Source organism: Siphateles boraxobius, unplaced genomic scaffold, assembly GCF_051911475.1.
Source record: "Siphateles boraxobius isolate OS27281-9 unplaced genomic scaffold, OSU_SipBor_1 8, whole genome shotgun sequence".
Lineage (NCBI taxonomy): Eukaryota > Metazoa > Chordata > Actinopteri > Cypriniformes > Leuciscidae > Siphateles > Siphateles boraxobius.
Window position 1 is genome coordinate 15,161,349 of NW_027509208.1, and position 18,043 is coordinate 15,179,391.

Genomic DNA, 18,043 nt, shown 5'->3' on the forward strand with positions numbered 1-18,043 from the left:
TTTCCCTCGAGGACTGACTGGGCATGCTCCACTCCCAAACAAGCAACACAAAGCTGATGTGTGTCCCCAGCCGTACATATATATATTGAGCTTGACAGACGACAATAAATATGACAAGGACAGATATACAGAGAGCGCTTGCTAAAGACACAGAAGCTGACTCGTCTTTCCATTGGACTGTGTATACATGTGATTCACAATGCATTCACGCAGGGCGTTACCACCGCGTCTCAACGCAGCTTGAGTTCGCTTGAAAGGGAGCTACACTAGTTTTAATACTAGTCCTATTAGGGTGACCACCCGTCCCGCTTTGCGTTGTACCGCACAGCATTTTTACCCCTTGTCCCGCACGTCGCTTATTGAGAAAATGTCCCGCTGTTTCATCAGTCTGTTGTTTTTGAATATCATATTAAGAAAGCATGCTTTTCTTTTGCTTTTTTAAGAAAGCATTTTATTTATTCTCTTTACGGCGTAGTTTTTCACCTGTATTTAACAGCACTTCGTCAGATGTACAAATACAACAGCCGTTTTCAAAATCCTATCCAATGGTTGAAAGCAAAGGAGTAAACATGGACACTAATGGGTTGTGACGCTGTCGATCAAAATGTTTAGCGGTGGTTCGTTTCCATGTGTTTCTGTCAGAAAACAAATGGATAATTCGGTAAATCAAATTTTAAATTTAACAGAATGTATTAACTTGTTGCTGCTGTGGTTGTTTTAATTCACATCCTTTCTAAAAAATGTGAAAGTTTTTGGTTTAATATATTCTTAATATATAAGACTGTCAATGATCTAAATTCACGTTGGTTTATATTTTATTTGTTCATTATTTATTTTGTTGGATTTTAGTTGGACTTGGTCAGAATTGTTTCAAAAATTGTACTCTGCGTGATGCCTGCTGCCTTTGGGCTCAGTGATGTTGAATTTAAATGTCATGTTTAAAGACATGTTACATTGTGATGTGAAGGTGTTTTCTAGAAGGGACTAAAGAACAATTTTTTATCAGCTGAAAGTCAGAATACAAAAGTTTTTATTAAGTTAGATAAACATTATATAACAGGTGGTTTGTCACGCTGGGTAGTGGAGAATGGAAAAGAGGACTCAAGTGCGGAGTGAAATGAAAAGTTTTAATAAAGATAAAACATAAAATAAACAAACCAACAAAAGAAATCCAATGTCTCAGAACTTAATCCAACACAGACATGGCAGAACAGGACTCCACGCGACAAACACACGTAACAATAACAACGAACGAGCACAGGACAGCAAACACAGGTAGACTAAATAGGGAGGCAAACAAAGGAGGGTAACGAGGAGGACAGGTGAGACAAATAAACCAATAATCAGATAACAAGGGGGAGGGACCAGACAATGACAAGAGCACATGGCCCAAAATAACAAAACACCCATGTGCATGACAAGACAGGACAGACATGTGACATGGTTATGTTTTAATGTTGGTAACATTAGGCTATTACACCTATTAGGGTATCGAGTATCGAGTATCGATTGGAACCGGGGCTAGCTTTGCGATTTTCCCGGTATCGTTCAAAAGTTTAAATTTCGATTCCTAGTTTCGGTTCATAGTCCGCCGACCGGAAGAAGAAACCGCTGAACACCAACAAAGAAGCGTCCACTGGAAGTGTTGGCATAACCGAGTGAAGCAAATCGAGAGTCGTCCTAATGCTGCTAATAGCGCTGCTAAAAATGCTCCTAAATTCACCGCGTCTAGTTATACGCTTGAACACTCTGAATCCATTTGCGCGTCAAGAGCAAAATTGACGCACGTAAAAAAGGAGTATTCGCCTCTATATAAACATAGACATAATAAACTGAAAAGCGGGCCTGTCCCCATTCGCGCTGCAGGAATTTTTTACGCGCCTAACGCGTCTTTGCATTGAAATCACTTGCGCCAGATGCTCTATTCGCGTCTGGTGGTGAACACAGCATCAAACCAAGGCATGGATATGTTCCAAAAGTGCTCTCGACACCGTTCGGAGCACAGGTTATTTCGCTGGTTGCTCTCTCCTCGCCAGATGACGAAGGTTTTACAAGCTGTTTCTTATTGTTTATTTGCTATTCTGCACTAGGTTAGCCCATCAGTGGGAGCACGGTAACATGTTTAAGTACCTGCAGCATCATACACTCATGTGCAAATGTGTTTTCATGAGGTTTTCAAAAATAAAGCTCTCTTGAGGAAAGTGTACCCCTGTGAAAATATATTCATAATTTATAATATGTATATTCAAGTTCATAGATTTGATATTTATATTGTAGTTGAAAACAACCCTTTGAGAAATTCATAGTAAAGTTCATAAAAAGTAAAAAGTTCATAGAATTAAAATTGATGGAGAAGTTTAGACTATTTCCTTCAGAAAGATCGTTGGTTTGCTAGCTCATTTAAAATTTCCTAAAATTTTTTGACCCTGCCTCTTAAAAGAATCGGAATCGAGAATCGTTAGGAACCGGAATCGAAACAAGGAATCGAAATCGGAATCGTTCAAATTCAAACGATACCCAACCATAGGTAACATGTCCCGCATTGTCCCACACAAACGTATAATCGTCCCACATTTGGTTTGTTTGATGGTGGTCCCCCTAAGTCCGATGGTTATACAGCATGCTCGTTGTATCAGTTTTGTTGCTGCTAGTCTGAGCTAGTGCTGTAGAGTGTATGCTTCCCCTGCCAAACTACACTAGTTTTAGCAATAGTTCCACGATTCTACAACATGCTGCTTGTATCAGATTTTGGTGGCGCTAGGGGTGTAAGCTTCCCCCAATAGATCCCATACAATTGTTAAATTGGCTACAGCAACACGCTTGTTGCAATGTGTCCTTGCTGGCTCCAGCTTGGGGTGATGCTTCCCCCATAAGATTGGATCTTTAGTGCTATATTAACCATTATATTATTTCAGCATCAGTTGTGTTGTGGGTAGAGTGTAAAAAAGAAATCGTATTTCTTGGTTTCTACAGAAGTAAACTAAAACCAAGGTTATGACGTCATTGACAGGTGACAGTGTATGCAGTTTATGAAAACCTACATATTTGTGCCAAAATATATCTAAGTATCAGCATCATGCTTGTTGCATCAAACCATCCATCTTTATTAATGACGTGTTGCTTAAGTCTGTGTGAACCGGATGTTTCCACAAACATTACTTCAGTATTGTGACATATTTCCAATGAAAATGATAATTGAAAAGGAAATCTCCATCGCTAATTTCTAGCTCACCGTCGTTACTCAAAAGAAACTGGAACTGGACTGTGGATATACAACCACAAGCAAGCATCTGATTAATTTTGATTTCTCAATTTTCACTTCTTCATTTCAGAAAGCTATGTTGTTGCTATGGCTCATGCGGGTATTGGCAACATATTTGTTTAGGTCATCCAGGTAAGGGCAACATACTTGTTGCTTAAGGCTTTCCATATTGTTGGTAACATGCTGTTGCACAAGCTTTTCAGGTATTGGCAACATGATTGTTGCCTTGGCTCACTCAAGTAACTGCAAAAGCATCCAAAATTACGCTGTCAGTTGGGTTTGGGGGATATTGGCATATGGTTTTGTTTTGGGGGGTTATTGCTGCTCTCCCTGCTCTTAGGGAGCATTCGGTATTTATGGAATGGACCACCGGAGGGGAGCGTGGGGGAGCGTCATGTCTTTTTATTCTTTGTAGAGGGGAGGGTCATCCAACTTTTTTTTAGTCTAGGTGGAGGGTCATGCAACTTTTGTATTCATGAAAACAACAACATTTCAAAATGGCTTGTTTGTTGCATAATTTTCCATGTAGCTCTCTCAGTCTCGGCCCCCCCATCGCTAGCAGATGGGTCTGACCCAACAAAAATCATATGTGAAAGATAAAGTCCAGTTTGGCGCTGTTTGACATTGCGCGCGCACGCGCTCAGAAAAAGTGCATCATGTCAGAACAGAATGCCAATGAAATGTTTACCCGGCAAAGCTTTAAAGTACGAGCAAATAATTAACTTTTGTGATTGTGAATAAGTGCAGTGTCCTGTGTGTGAAACTCTGCATTAACATGTGATGTGAAGCTACGTCGAGTTTTACATTATTACTTGTTTATACTTTAGCCCGGCTCCGCAGCTCGAGCCTCGGCTGCCTGCTCGTGCACTTCCCCAAACGGACGAGGCGTTTATACTTGACGCACTCGCCATTGTACTTTTCTTTGAAATGACAGGAGGCGACTCGGAGTAATTGCCCTCAAAACCACCATGAATCAGCAGTGAGGGGTACACAGGTGAATGTTTATTTTAGTACACTTCACCAAAACCACACTACAAAAGAATCGTGTAAAGCAGTAAAGCTTGAGATTATTACTTGTTACATTAGAACAAAATGTAAATTGTAAATTTAAGCAACTAGTAGACGCACAAACTGGGTGCCGAGTGATGAGGCGTGTATGCTCGGCCACATTCGACTCAAAGTCGTGCATCTTCGGATGTGGAGCCGCGAGAACAGTTACAAAATCTGCCGTGCACACCGCCAAGCAAAATGGGGCTTGCGCACCTTCGCGCTCGTACGAGTTTCTTCAAAAGCAGATCGTGGAGACATTAAATCATCCACGATCAAAAATTGTGATATCGCATAAGCTTAAGTATATAACGACTGTTATCATGTCTGAAAACAAACACAAGTAACGGAGTTTATAAAACTGTATCGCACACGTGCTACAGTGGTGCATTTATTCATCGGACAGACCAGTCTTTTCATAGATATATGTCGCACTTTTCAGGACCCTTTTTAATGAACGTTTGGTGTAGGTCTACTAGGCATAGAGATATCTGAACATCTTTGCCAAGCGCAAACCAGTGCAAAAGTAATCAATAAATTATCGGGGAAGGTGCCTTTTTTCACAATCATTTTGGAGGGTCATAGAAAAATTTATTGCTGGCGAAGAGAGGGTCAAGTCTATTTTGACTATAGATCTCAAAACCCCTCTGGTAGCCCCTTAAATAAAAAACGAACAGTCCCTTATCCATGCTAGGCTGCATGGATGCGCAGGGAGTTCTCGCCCAGAACGGAACCATACCGCCAATCCAAACTGTATGCTAATTGTCAAACGTATTTGACGATAGCGGTCCTGACAGAAATCAAGCGTAGCGTCAGTTCTGGCAGGTCACGTTAGTCAAGCTCGCATCAGCTGACTCTCAGCTGATCCATGTCTACCTATAGGAATACAACGCCTATCACTGTATACATATATTAGCTCCTTCAGTATTATCAGCAGCTATTGCGTATCTCAGGAGCTAATTACCCTCCTCCATCCCCAGTTCCTCCTCTCACCCAGTCAGGATTTGGATTTCCCCTTGAATCAGAATAAATTCTCAAATTATGTTGAACTTTAAAATCTTGAATTAATGATATGTGCATACATTCATGTTGGTTCTGTTCTGCTTACCCTAAGGGGGTTATTGCTGGTCTCCCTGCTCTTATCCATGCTAGGCTGTCACAGTGTCTGGTTTGTGTTTCCCTGGGTAACCACCAAAGGTCCTCTTCCACCACGGTGTCATTCACTCATACTACATTTCCCATCATCCTGTTCTGTCACTCATTGATCATTGCACACAGCTGTTTCCTGTCACCTTGTTAGCATCTGTGTGTATACATACCCTGTTTGTTCAGTGTTTGTCACGGAGTCCTTGTTACATGTCATGTTACTTCCGAAGTTCTGGTTTGCTGGTTTCTTGTTTTTGTTCTTGTGTTTGGATTGACTATTTGGAGTTTGACCCTTGCCTGGACTGTTTTTTGTGAGTACGGATTACCCTAATAAAATACTGCAATTGGATCTTACCGTTTCCCGTGTCCGTATCATGACACTAGGCTGCATGGATGCGCAGGGAGTTCTCGTCCAGAACGGAGCCATACCGCCAATCTATCAGCTGCAGTTCTGGCGCCTCAGTCCCAATACTGTAAAACTCGACGTACATTCACATCACATTAACGCAGCGATAGAGTTACACTCACAGGACACTGGACTTATTCGCAATCATAAAAGTTCATTATTTGCTTGAGCTTTAAAGCAGCGGTTTTCAAACCATGAGTTGCGACCCTCGGGTGTGTCGCCAGGATGATTTAAGGAAAATAGAAAAAAATAAAAAAATAAATTTGTTTTCATAAAATCATAGTCTATAGGTCTATATATAAAAGAAAGACATGAAATATGGATATTTAAATAATTAATAGATTAATAAAACGAAAGAAAAAACTGCATGCTGCTGAGTTTGGTTCATTTCTGTGAGGCGCGGTGCTTCACAAACAAGTCGACGGAAACGAAACCGAGACGGCAGTTTCTTTGTTTTCTATATTTTACAAAAGCACAATGTTGTGTTTTATTGTGAGTGTACACAAATATAAGTGAAAGCTTTGCAGTTTCATACATATCGTTGCTGTCGGGCGGAAACCTCGTATGTCCAAATTTGGTCAATTTCCAATTTTTTCACAAATCGATGCTATTGGTCAGTCTCCACGTGGGTCTGTTATTTTTACAAATTATTAACCAATCGAAAGTGTTGAAAATAGCTTGTGAGCAAACCTCTTAACTCCATTGGACACTTCAACTGTCTGAGAAACCTCGTAACTCCACCCCTTCCTCACTTGGCACGCCGCGCCGGGAGCTTCGCAGCATTTTTTTCTCCTCAGGATTGGATGTCGCAGCAACACGTCCTCTGAGGTAAATTTCCTTATTCATGATTCAGTTATATAAATTATATAATAACAGTTTATATATTATATATAACAGTTTTATCTCGATCGAAGTAATGGTAGGGCTAGTGTAGTGTGATGTATCGTTTCTGAGGATGCTTGATTTTCCTTTCTGCTAACTTAGGTCTTGCATTGGACGGTAAGTTAGCTAAGTTAACTTATCTTGTTGATTGAAATCTTCCATGGTTTTGTTTCTGACAAGGAAATGTAATTTAAACCGCAAAAACTGCCTGTCGTTGACTTAGCCGCTATGTATTGGTTTTGTCGTCATGTTAGGTGAGATAGCTAACGTGATTTTCGTGGGGCTTAAAGAAAAAATCTCTCGACCTCTCAACCTGCTAAAGCTAGTTTTGGCACTCGTCTGAGGAACAACATAATTTAATGCACTATGTCAGGATTGTAGCTTACAATGTCAAGGCATTCCGTCATGTTTAACAAGTAGCTACCTTTTACGTCATGCTCATCACATTAAGCAAGCTAGCTGGCTTCTTGCCTTGTTATCATACGTAAACATGCCGTATAACTTAGTGAAACGATCATTTGACCTTTATTTATTTTATTTTTTGCAGCAACAAAGTCTGTGTCCTTAGAGGAACTCTGTCAGATGGTCAATGTGCCATATGATCAGGCAAGGGCCCTAATAGACAGTGAGAGCTCTGATGAAGAGAGTGTAACGTTAGAGAGAGAAGAAGCAACAGTGGTGGAGGATACAGTGGTGCATGCTGGTAGTGAATTTCTGAGAGATAATCATGAGTTTTAATGCAGATGGATTTCACAACAATAGAAATAAAAAATGCACACTATTTGTACCATGTGTCTGAAAAGATTTCTCTGGTGGTCTGGAGGAAGAGATTTCTTTGGTGGTCTGGAGGAAGAGATTTCTCTGGTGGTCTGGAGGAACAGGAGGCCTCACTGCTGGCTCCAGAGCAGGTGCAGTTTGACACGGGTAGGTTTGATGCTTTTCTACATTTTCTCATTAAATTGGATAAGGTCCTTCAACTATAGCCCTAACTGTTGACAGTTTATAAAGATGTAACTCATTCATGCACATTTGGTTTGTGTGTGTATTTTGAAGTTTTCCATGGTGGAGGCGATGAGGACTCGGATGCAGAGCATTCATGCTCAGATGCTGAGGAAGACGCACCTCCAAGGTAAAGAGGCTTCCAGTGTGACCAGACTTATTACTTATTATATAAGTAAAAATAAATCGTCCCGGGTTACGTATGTAACCCTAGTTCCCCGAAGGGACGGACGCTGCGTGTAATCGCAGTGGGAACGCCCCCCAGCGTAGCGCGTCTGAAGCATGAATGAAATCAGTCAATGGAGCGTCACAGCGGGTGACGTCACCGACCAGGAAGCTATAAATATCCCCTGAATACACAAGCCACCAGCTTCTAATGTTACTGAAGCAAGCGATCCAAGGGGATGCCGAGAGTATGGCAGGACACGCAGCGTCCGTCCCTTCGGGGAACTAGGGTTACATACGTAACCCGGGACGTTCCCCTTCAGGGACTACCGCTGCGTGTAATCGCAGTGGGAACGCAATACCCACATCCCCATACGACCAAATCCCCGTCGTGTGTCATAAGGAGACACAAGCCGACGAGAGAACCTGAGCCCCGGGAGTGGAGCTAAGGTCAAGGGAATAAAATCTGACGAAAGTGTGCGGTGAGGACCAGCCTGCCGCATCACAAACGTCCTGAAGAGAAGCTCCTGAAAGAAGAGCTGTAGAAGCAGCCATACTCCGGGTGGAATGAGCCCTTACAGCCAAAGGTGAAGGCTGATGGGCCGAACCGTAAGCAAGCGAGATGGCCTCGACCACCCACTTGCTCATCCTTTGCTTAGATGCTGGACACCCCTTCTTAGGTGACCCAAAACAGACAAACAATTGTTCTGATTTCCTCCACAGGGCAGCTCTGTGGACATACGCATCTAAAGCCCTAACAGGACACAGCAAATTAAGTTTCTCCTGGTCTGACGTCAAAAAAGGCGGAGGACAGAAAGCCTGCAGAACTATAGGTCTAACCGAAGTGGTTGGTACCTTAGGAACATACCCTGGTCTCGGACAGAGAAAAGCTTTTACCATACCAGGAGCAAATTCCAGGCACGAGGGAGCCACCGAAAGTGCTTGAATATCTCCAATTCTTTTTAGAGACGAGATAGCAAGAAGAAGGATAGTCTTTATTGTAAGGAACTTTTCCGAAACTTCCTCGATGGGCTCGAAAGGAGCTAGGGAGAGACCTTCCAAGACGATGGCCAGATCCCAAGCTGGTACCCTCGTGCGGACTGCAGGCCTCAGCCTCAAGGTGCCACGAAGGAAGCGAGATACAAGTGGGTGTCTCCCGAGAGAACCTCCACTCGAAGGGTCGTGGTAAGCAGCTAAGGCCGCCACATACACCTTCAGTGTGGAGTGAGATAACCCTGTGGAGAGCCGGTCCTGCAGGAAATCCAGCACTGTACCAACCGGGCAGTTAACTGGGTCCTGCTGGCGCTCTCCACACCAAGAGGTGAAAAGTTTCCACCTCGCGGCATATAACTTCCTTGTGGCGGGAGCTCTGGATTGGAGGATGGTCTCAACGACCTCAGTCGAGAGACCAGAATCTATGAGCTGGGCCCCCTCAGAGGCCAAGCCCACAGCCTCCATAGTTCTGGGCGGGGGTGAAAGATCGACCCACTCGCCTGAGAGAGTAGATCTCTCCTGATCGGTATCTCTAGGGGAGAGCCGTCGAGGAGAGACACTAGGTCCGCAAACCATACTCGGGCCGGCCAGAACGGGGCTATTAGCAGAAGACTGAGCCCGTCCCGGCGAACCCTCTCCAGAACTCCCGGGAGCAGAGCGATCGGGGGAAAAGCGTACAGACGTGACCTCGGCCACGGATGTACCATCGCGTCCAACCCCAGTGGGGCTGGCAGGCTGAGAGAGAACCACAGTGGACAATGTGATGTCTCTCTGGAAGCAACTAGATCTACCTCGGCACGACCGAAATGTTCCCATAGGAGCTCCACCACCTCGGGGTGAAGACTCCATTCCCCGGGCCTCGGCCCCTGCCTCGACAGGATGTCTGCCCCCTGATTTAAGTACCCTGGGAGATAAATAGCTCTCAAAGAAAGAATTCTCCCCTGGGACCATAGGAGAATCTGACGTGCCAGTTTGTAAAGTGGGCGAGAACGCAGACCCCCCTGATGGTTGATATAAGAGACCACCGATGTGTTGTCTGTTCGAACAAGAACATGGTGGCCCCTTAGGTCTGGGAGGAAGTGTTTCAGAGCCTGAAACACTGCCAACATCTCTAGACAATTTATGTGCCATAGACGGTGATGGTCCCCCCACAGACCCCGAGCTGGGCGACCACTCATGATCGCCCCCCACCCCGTGAGACAGGCATCTGTCGTTAGCATAACGCGACGACAAGGAGCTCCCAACACCGGGCCTTGGGAAAGAAACCGAGGATCTTTCCACATAACCAGGGCGCGAAGACATCGTCGCGAACTCATGATCATGCGAAACGGATTTCCCCTCGGGGAGAATCCCCTGGTTCTGAGCCACCACTGTAACGGTCTCATGTGCAGGAGGCCAAAAGGTATCACGTTGGACGCAGCTGCCATGAGACCTAACAGTCTCTGGAACTGTTTTACAGTGGACGACTGGCCTAGCTTGACCTGATCTACTGCGGCGAGAATCGAAGCAACACGAGCAGGTGACAACTGTGCCTGCATCGTCGTCGAATCCCACACTACACCGAGAAAAGTGGTTCTCTGTAATGGAGAAAGAACACTCTTCTTGGCGTTGAGCCTCAACCCCAACCTCTTGATGTGAGCAAGAACGACATCTCGGTGCCGAACCGCCTGCTGTTCTGATTGAGCTAGAATTAACCAATCGTCTATATAGTTCAGAATACGAATGCCCTGCAGCCTCAGCGGGGCTATAGCTGCATCCATACACTTCGTGAACGTGCGGGGTGACAGTGCTAGGCCAAACGGAAGAACCCGATATTGGTACGCTTCGCCCCCGAAAGCGAACCTCAGGAACTTCCTGTGTTGAGGGAGGATGGATACATGGAAGTAGGCGTCCTATAGGTCTATCGTGACAAACCAGTCCTCGGATCTGATTTGTGACACGATCTGTTTGAGAGTGAGCATCTTGAATTTGAGCTTCCCTACAGTGCGATTTATGAGACGCAGATCTAGAATGGGACGCAGCCCTCCATCTTTTTTCGGAACGATGAAGTACCGGCTGTAGTATCCTAACTCCCTGCTGGGCGGAGGAACCCGTTCTATAGCCCCTTTGTGCAGCAGAGTTTCTACCTCCTGTTCTAATACCAGAGCCTGCTCGGGGCCCACCACCGTGGGCAGAACCCCTCTGAACCGAGGTGGACGCGTTCTGAACTGAATAGCGTACCCGTTCTTTATAATATTCAGGACCCACTGAGAAACATTGGGAAGCATTTCCCATTCCGCCAGGAACTCTACTAAGGGAACCAGCCTCTCGAGGCTGGCCTCTGGATGAACATCCCGAGTGACAGACACAGCGCCCTGTAACATACTGGCAGGAAACAGCTGGTCTGAGCACTCCACAACCCTCCTCGGAGGGGGCGAGCGTCCCTCGGGAAATCGCTCGCCGAGTCTCTCTACGCCCTGTATAGGCAGGGTTAGTAGAACAGACCCCTGAGGGCATCGAGAAAGACAGGGCGCCGTGTTTTTGAGCGGCGAACTCAAGTCTTTCCCGATGGGGACCACCCTCAGAGTCCTGACGTTCAGCCCGTCAGGACTTTTTCGACGCGGCCTTCCTGGCGACAATGACTGACCTCAGATCAGTCCTGCCCCGAGAAGGCCGCGCCGGAGAGCGCCCCGCCTCGTCCCTCCAGTTTGTCTGCGGGGGGGCACGAGACGCGACACTCCGCTTCTGCTGTGCTCTTTTAGAAGACGAACTCGACGGCTGGGACAGCCCTCGCTCAGCAGCCCCAGTGACGCGCACTTTGAGAGGGATAAACTTATGAAAAGCAGCCGCCTGTTTTTTCTCTTCCTGGAACCTCTCAGTGACAGAGTGAAGAGCGTCACCGAAGAGGCCCGCAGGCGAAACAGGAGCATTTAATAAGAGAGATTTATCTTTTTCTTTCATAGAGGTTTGACTCAACCATAAATGCCTTTCTGTGGCCACCATGGCTGCCATAGACCGGCCAACAGATTTAGCTGTTTCCCTGGTGGCCCGGAGAGTGAGATTGCCTGAGCTCATTGATCATATCTGCCGAAATTTCTCCCCCCTCACACACATCTTTGAGCACGTCAGCCTGATAAGCCTGCATAATGGCCATTGTATGCAAACATGCAGCCGCCTGCCCAGCCGCCGAGTAAGCCTTCCCCACCAGCACAGAAGTATTTTTCAGTGGTCTAGAAGGAAGAGCCGGTGCTTTAAGCGAAGATGCCGAGGCAGGAGAGAGATAGCTCGCGAGCGTCTCCTCCGCCTTCGGCATCGTCACATATCCAGCAGACTTTGCACCAAAAATATTACCATAAGCATTGGATTGATTGGTATATATTCTGCTCGAAACCGGTCTAACCCAGGTCTTTGAAACCTCAGCATGAAGGTCTGGGAAGAATGGTAAGCACCGGCGAGAAGGCTGAGGACGTGCAGAGAGAAATCTATCATCTAGTTTGCTTTTATTTCTAGATTCTTGTTTATCAGTTGGCCATTCAATACTGAGTTTTTCAACAGCCCGAGATAGCACATCCATTAAACCTTCTTCAGCAGTATAATGAAGTGAGCTAGTTTCCTCTGATGCCAAACTTTCGACATCCAGATCCTCAGAACTGGATAATCTAAGTTCCACATCATCGCGTGCCTCCACCCGGGCAGAAGTAACCGCCGCAGCGCGTGCTTCCAGAGCCGGGTGAGAGGCATTGGATCCCGCCGGAGAAAGCTGAGATAGGGCGGGGCCCGTCTCAGCGTCGCCGGTGAGATCCATCTGCGAACCCCAAGTCAAGCGCCGCCGCTCTGCCTCAACAGAAGCGGGACCCGAGCCCTGGGGAGCTCGCAACAAACCACTCTCCTCAAAGAGCGATCGCCGCGAGCGCAGAGTTCTCAAAGGAAAACGCTCGCAATGCTCACAATCGACTCCCTCGAGAGCCGACTGGGCATGCTGAACTCCCAAACAAGCTACACATAACTCGTGAGAATCCCTACCCGTGATGTAACGTGTACAGGGGGGAACACACTTTCTATACTGCTCGCTCATTTTGTTTTTTTTATATATATATATATATATATATATGGCTTGTGTATTCAGGGGATATTTATAGCTTCCTGGTCGGTGACGTCACCCGCTGTGACGCTCCATTGACTGATTTCATTCATGCTTCAGACGCGCTACGCTGGGGGGCGTTCCCACTGCGATTACACGCAGCGGTAGTCCCTGAAGGGGAACTCTAGTTAATACCACTAACAAGGCTCAAATAGCCCCACACTAAACCGGGTAGCATAATGAGGGTCCAAACCGAAGCACTGAGAACTTTGTAAGTGTACAGAGCAGACAGTTTAATAATAATATACATTTTATTAAGACAGTACCATTGCGGAGTCATCTTTGGGAAACAGTCTTGACCAGTCGAATCAACTAACGCCGTGCTAAGTGAGCTGAACTGTGAGATTCCAAGTCACAGTTCAGCTCGTAGCACGGCGTTCGTGGTTCGACTGGTCAAGACTGTTTCCCAAAGATGGCTCCGCGATGGTACTGTCTTTATAAAGTATATTATTATTAAACTGTCTGTACACTTACAAAGTTCTCAGTGCCTCGGTTTGTATGTAGGGACCCTCATTAAGCTAGCGTGTTAGTGTGGGGCTATTTTGAGCCTTGTTAGTGGTATTAACTAGAGATTTCTTTTTACTCATTATATGCCCCCATATACTAGTGTTATAAGCTAAACAGTTTTTAGAGATAAAACTCTTTACACTCGATTATCATGAAAGCAAATCCCAGAGAGCAGTCGACTAGGTACCAATGTGTTATTACACCCCAGGTTCATTTTGCGCCGGAGTTCTCCTTTAATACAGTCAATATCATGGCAATGTAACAACACACACAGAGCCTCACAGATACATGCACACAGATAAGGGCTAACCATACTCACAAACACAAATACACAAGTCTTAACAGTGATTTTATTATATTATAAATATTATTTTATATATTAATATGATATATTTTATTGTATTGTTAAAATATGATATCAGTTATTGATGTATTTTAAATGTCTACTTATTATAGGCTTATTATAAATGTGCATTGAAGTTTTAAAATATATATAATATAATGCTTGAATTGAATGTTTTGGATACAACCATTAAATTATTGTTTTGATTATTGACTCGAAGTTCCCTTTCTTGGCACTGTGCATGTAAAATACCCCATCTAGTGTTTTTATGGGAGAAAAAAACGGCTGTCAACTGGCGTCAAGTAAGCCTATCTTTGTAAACCTTCTATCTTAACTCTGTCTGTTTTTTAGGCAATAACGAGTGAAAATAGTTAGGTTAGATACATTTGAGTAAGCCTGTTTTGTAAAAATCGAAAGCTTTGATGCTTAGGTGCAGAAGGAAGCCTGTGAGCCACAAAGGTAAGTTTAGGTGCAGATTAGGCTAATTTCCGCCATTCATGTTCTGTTCTGAATAATATCATTACATTTAAAGGATTGGTTTTGGAATATTTTAGTGTATTTTTTAAGCATACAGCAAACAATAGTAGGCTACTAATTGGTTAAAATTCTTATGATCGGTTGGTTAACTGGTTAATTAGTATCCCTGTGTATATAGCTAGTTCAAAAGAGTGCAGAATCAACTTTGTGTGTTGTGATCACGTCAAGGAACAGCCAGTGCTTGTGCATCATCAAAAGTGGTTGTTAACTAAAGTGCTGAGCTGAATTTTTGTACCATCTGTGCACAACAGTGTTTCAAAAAAGAATAAAGTCAAATGTGCAATTAGCCCCATTGTATAAGAATAGGCCTATATTGTAATGTGGAAAGGTAAGACCCAAAAGCGTTTTGCAGATAACAGTCTCTTTAATAGCGAGAGATAAACTCAGTCCAACAGAAAAATCCCTCAAGATAAAAAACAGAAAGGTAGCCGTAGATGCTGGCGCTCCAATAACGAAAATAATAGAGTCTCTCCTTAAAGTAGACAGCAGCAAACAGTCTGTGAACAGGAACCGGCGGACGCTGTTCTCTGATCCCCTCGAGAGAATGAGCGAACTACAGATAGTAGAGATGAATGCTCTGGGCGATCGTCTGCAGCAGGCGGGCTGGACAGAGTGTAGAGCAGAGATTAATAGAGAACAAATAAAAGACCGACCTGAGCCAGGCTGGATGGCGGATAGAACACGGACAAGACTCGGACAGGACTCGGACAGGACTCGGACAGGATGGATGCAGCAGGTAGTAAGTTGTCTCTTGCATGTGTAGAGAATGTAATAATCTGGCAAAGAAACAGGGAAAAGGGAGAGCAGGAAATAGCACAAACAATCAGGGAGAAGAGAGAACAGGTGTGAAGGAGTGAGTGTAATGAGGGTATAACTAGAAACAGCTGAGAGTACTGAAGGTGCGTGAGGTAATGGGTGTGTGTGACCAGAAGAGGGAGACAGGAGACTACCAGACTCATGACAGTACCCCCCCCTCAACGAGCGCCCCCTGGCGCTCCCAAGGGAGGGGCCTGGCGGGCACGGAGGAAATCATCAATGAGCGAGCGGTCCAGGACGTCCCGGGAAGGAATCCAGCTTCTCTCCTCAGGGCCATACCCCTCCCAGTCCACTAGGAATTGGTGTCCACGACCCCGACGACGCATATCAAGGAGCTTGCGAACGGTGTAAATAGGGGCTCCTTCGACACGAAGCGGGAGAGGAGGGGGGGTGCGAGGAGGGGCGCGCACGACTGGTTTGATGCAAGAGACATGAAAAACGGGGTGAACACGACGAAGATTAGGGGGAAGTCTCAATCTGACGGCGACAGGACTGATGACCTTAGAAATTTGATAAGGTCCGATGAAACGAGGAGCCAGCTTGCGGGAAGTGGCCTGGAGAGGCAAATTGAGGGTGGAAAGCCACACTCTCTGGCCACAAATATATCTAGGGCTCCTGACACGACGCTTGTTTGCGGCTCTCTGAGTGCGAACCCTCGAACGACAGAGGGCTGATCTAACCCTTCTCCAGGTGCGCTTACAACGTTGGATGAAAGCCTTTACAGACGGCAAATTAGAATCAGCGTCCTGAGAGGAGAACAGAAGAGGCTGATACCCTAAGCAGCAGTGGAACGGAGAAAGGCCAGTAGCGGACGTCGGCAGAGAATTATGGGCATACTCGGCCCAGGGCAGTTGCTCGGCCCAAGTTGAGGGGTTGCGGAAGATCACGACCGACGATCTGGTTGGTGCGTTCAGCCTGACCGTTAGTCTGGGGGTGAAAACCAGAAGAGAGGCTGACGGACGCACCGATTAAACGACAAAACTCCCTCCAGAACTGAGAGGTGAATTGAGGACCCCTATCCGAAACGACGTCTGAAGGGAGACCGTGAATCTTGAACACGTGAGTGACCATTATCTGGGCTGTTTCTTTGGCAGAGGGAAGTTTAGCGAGAGGAATGAAGTGTGCGGCTTTAGAAAATCGATCCACGACGGTCAGGATGACGGTATTATTGGCCGACGAGGGAAGACCAGTAATAAAGTCAAGAGCGACATGAGACCACGGACGAGACGGAATAGGAAGAGGTCTAAGGAGACCAGCTGGTGGAGAATTACTAGACTTAGTCTGTGCGCAAACGGTGCACGAGGCAATGAAGCGTCGAGCATCTCGTTCGAGAGTGGGCCACCAAAATCGTTGACGAACGGTAGAGAGTGTGCCCCTCACGCCGGGGTGGACAGTCAATTTAGAGGAGTGAGCCCACTGAAGTACTGCCATACGAGTAGTAACAGGCACAAAAAGAAGATTCTTAGGAACGTTACGCGGAGCGACGGAGCGGGACAGAGCGCGCTTAACTAGTCTCTCGATTCCCCAGATAGCAGCACCAATAACTCGACTTGGCGAAACGATCACCTCGGGAGTCGAGGGGACGTCTGTGGAATCGAAGAGGCGAGAGAGAGAGTCGGGTTTTATGTTCTTAGAACCTGGGCGGTAGGAAATCGTGAAATCGAAACGACCAAAAAACAAAGCCCAGCGCGCCTGTCGGGCGTTTAGACGCTTAGCGGAGCGGATGTATTCTAGGTTTCTATGGTCAGTCCAGACAACAAATGGAACGGTGGACCCCTCTAACCACTGTCGCCACTCTCCCAAAGCCAAACGGATGGCGAGTAGTTCCCGATTACCGACATCATAGTTGCGTTCCGCGGGCGAGAGACGGTGTGAAAAGAAAGCACAAGGGTGAATCTTGCCGTCCGCAGCAACGCGCTGGGAAAGAATGGCTCCGACGCCTACCTCAGACGCATCGACCTCGACCACAAATTGTCTAGTAATCTCTGGTGTCACAAGAATGGGGGCGGATGTAAATAGTGACTTTAAATGATCGAAAGCCTCTTGAGCAGACTCTGACCATTTAAAACGCGACTTGACAGAAGTGAGAGCAGTAAGGGGCGGAGCTACTTGACTAAAGTTACGTATGAAACGGCGATAGAAATTCGCAAAGCCAAGAAAACGCTGAAGCGCCACACGAGAATCAGGAACTGGCCAATCGGTGACCGCCTGCACCTTAGTGGGATCCATACCAATGCCCTCTGCCGAAATAACGGAGCCGAGAAAGGTGACTGATCGAGCGTGAAAGGTACATTTCTCCGCCTTCACAAAAAGACGATTCTCTAAAAGGCGCTGAAGGACTCGGCGTACGTGTTGTACGTGAACCTGGAGAGAGGAGGAGAAGATCAAAATGTCGTCAAGATACACAAAGACGAAGACATTAAGCATATCTCTTAGGACGTCATTAATTAAGGCTTGGAAGACAGCGGGAGCGTTTACCAGCCCGAACGGAAGAACCCGATATTCGAAGTGACCTAACGGGGTATTAAACGCAGTCTTCCATTCGTCTCCCTGTTTAATGCGAATAAGGTGGTATGCATTACGCAGATCCAATTTAGTGAAGACCTTTGCCCCCTGCAACAACTCAAAGGCGGATGACATCAGCGGCAAGGGATAGCGATTCTTAACGGTGATGTCATTGAGACCCCTATAGTCAATACAGGGGCGCAAAGAGCCGTCTTTCTTTTTAACAAAGGAAAAACCTGCGCCGGCTGGGGAGGAGGAAGCAACTATGGTACCAGCGCGAAGCGACTCAGAAAGGTATTTCTCTAGCGCGCCGCG

General features: G+C 46.0%; 1 long non-coding RNA gene across 1 annotated transcript; it reads left to right on the forward strand.

Annotated features, from left to right (window-relative positions):
• Window positions 1-7,196: 7,196 nt before the first annotated feature.
• Window positions 7,197-7,900, forward strand: LOC143729511 (uncharacterized). Its single transcript, XR_013200016.1, has 3 exons — window positions 7,197-7,446; window positions 7,599-7,667; window positions 7,797-7,900. It is a non-coding gene; the product is annotated as an uncharacterized LOC143729511 (long non-coding RNA).
• Window positions 7,901-18,043: the final 10,143 nt, after the last annotated feature.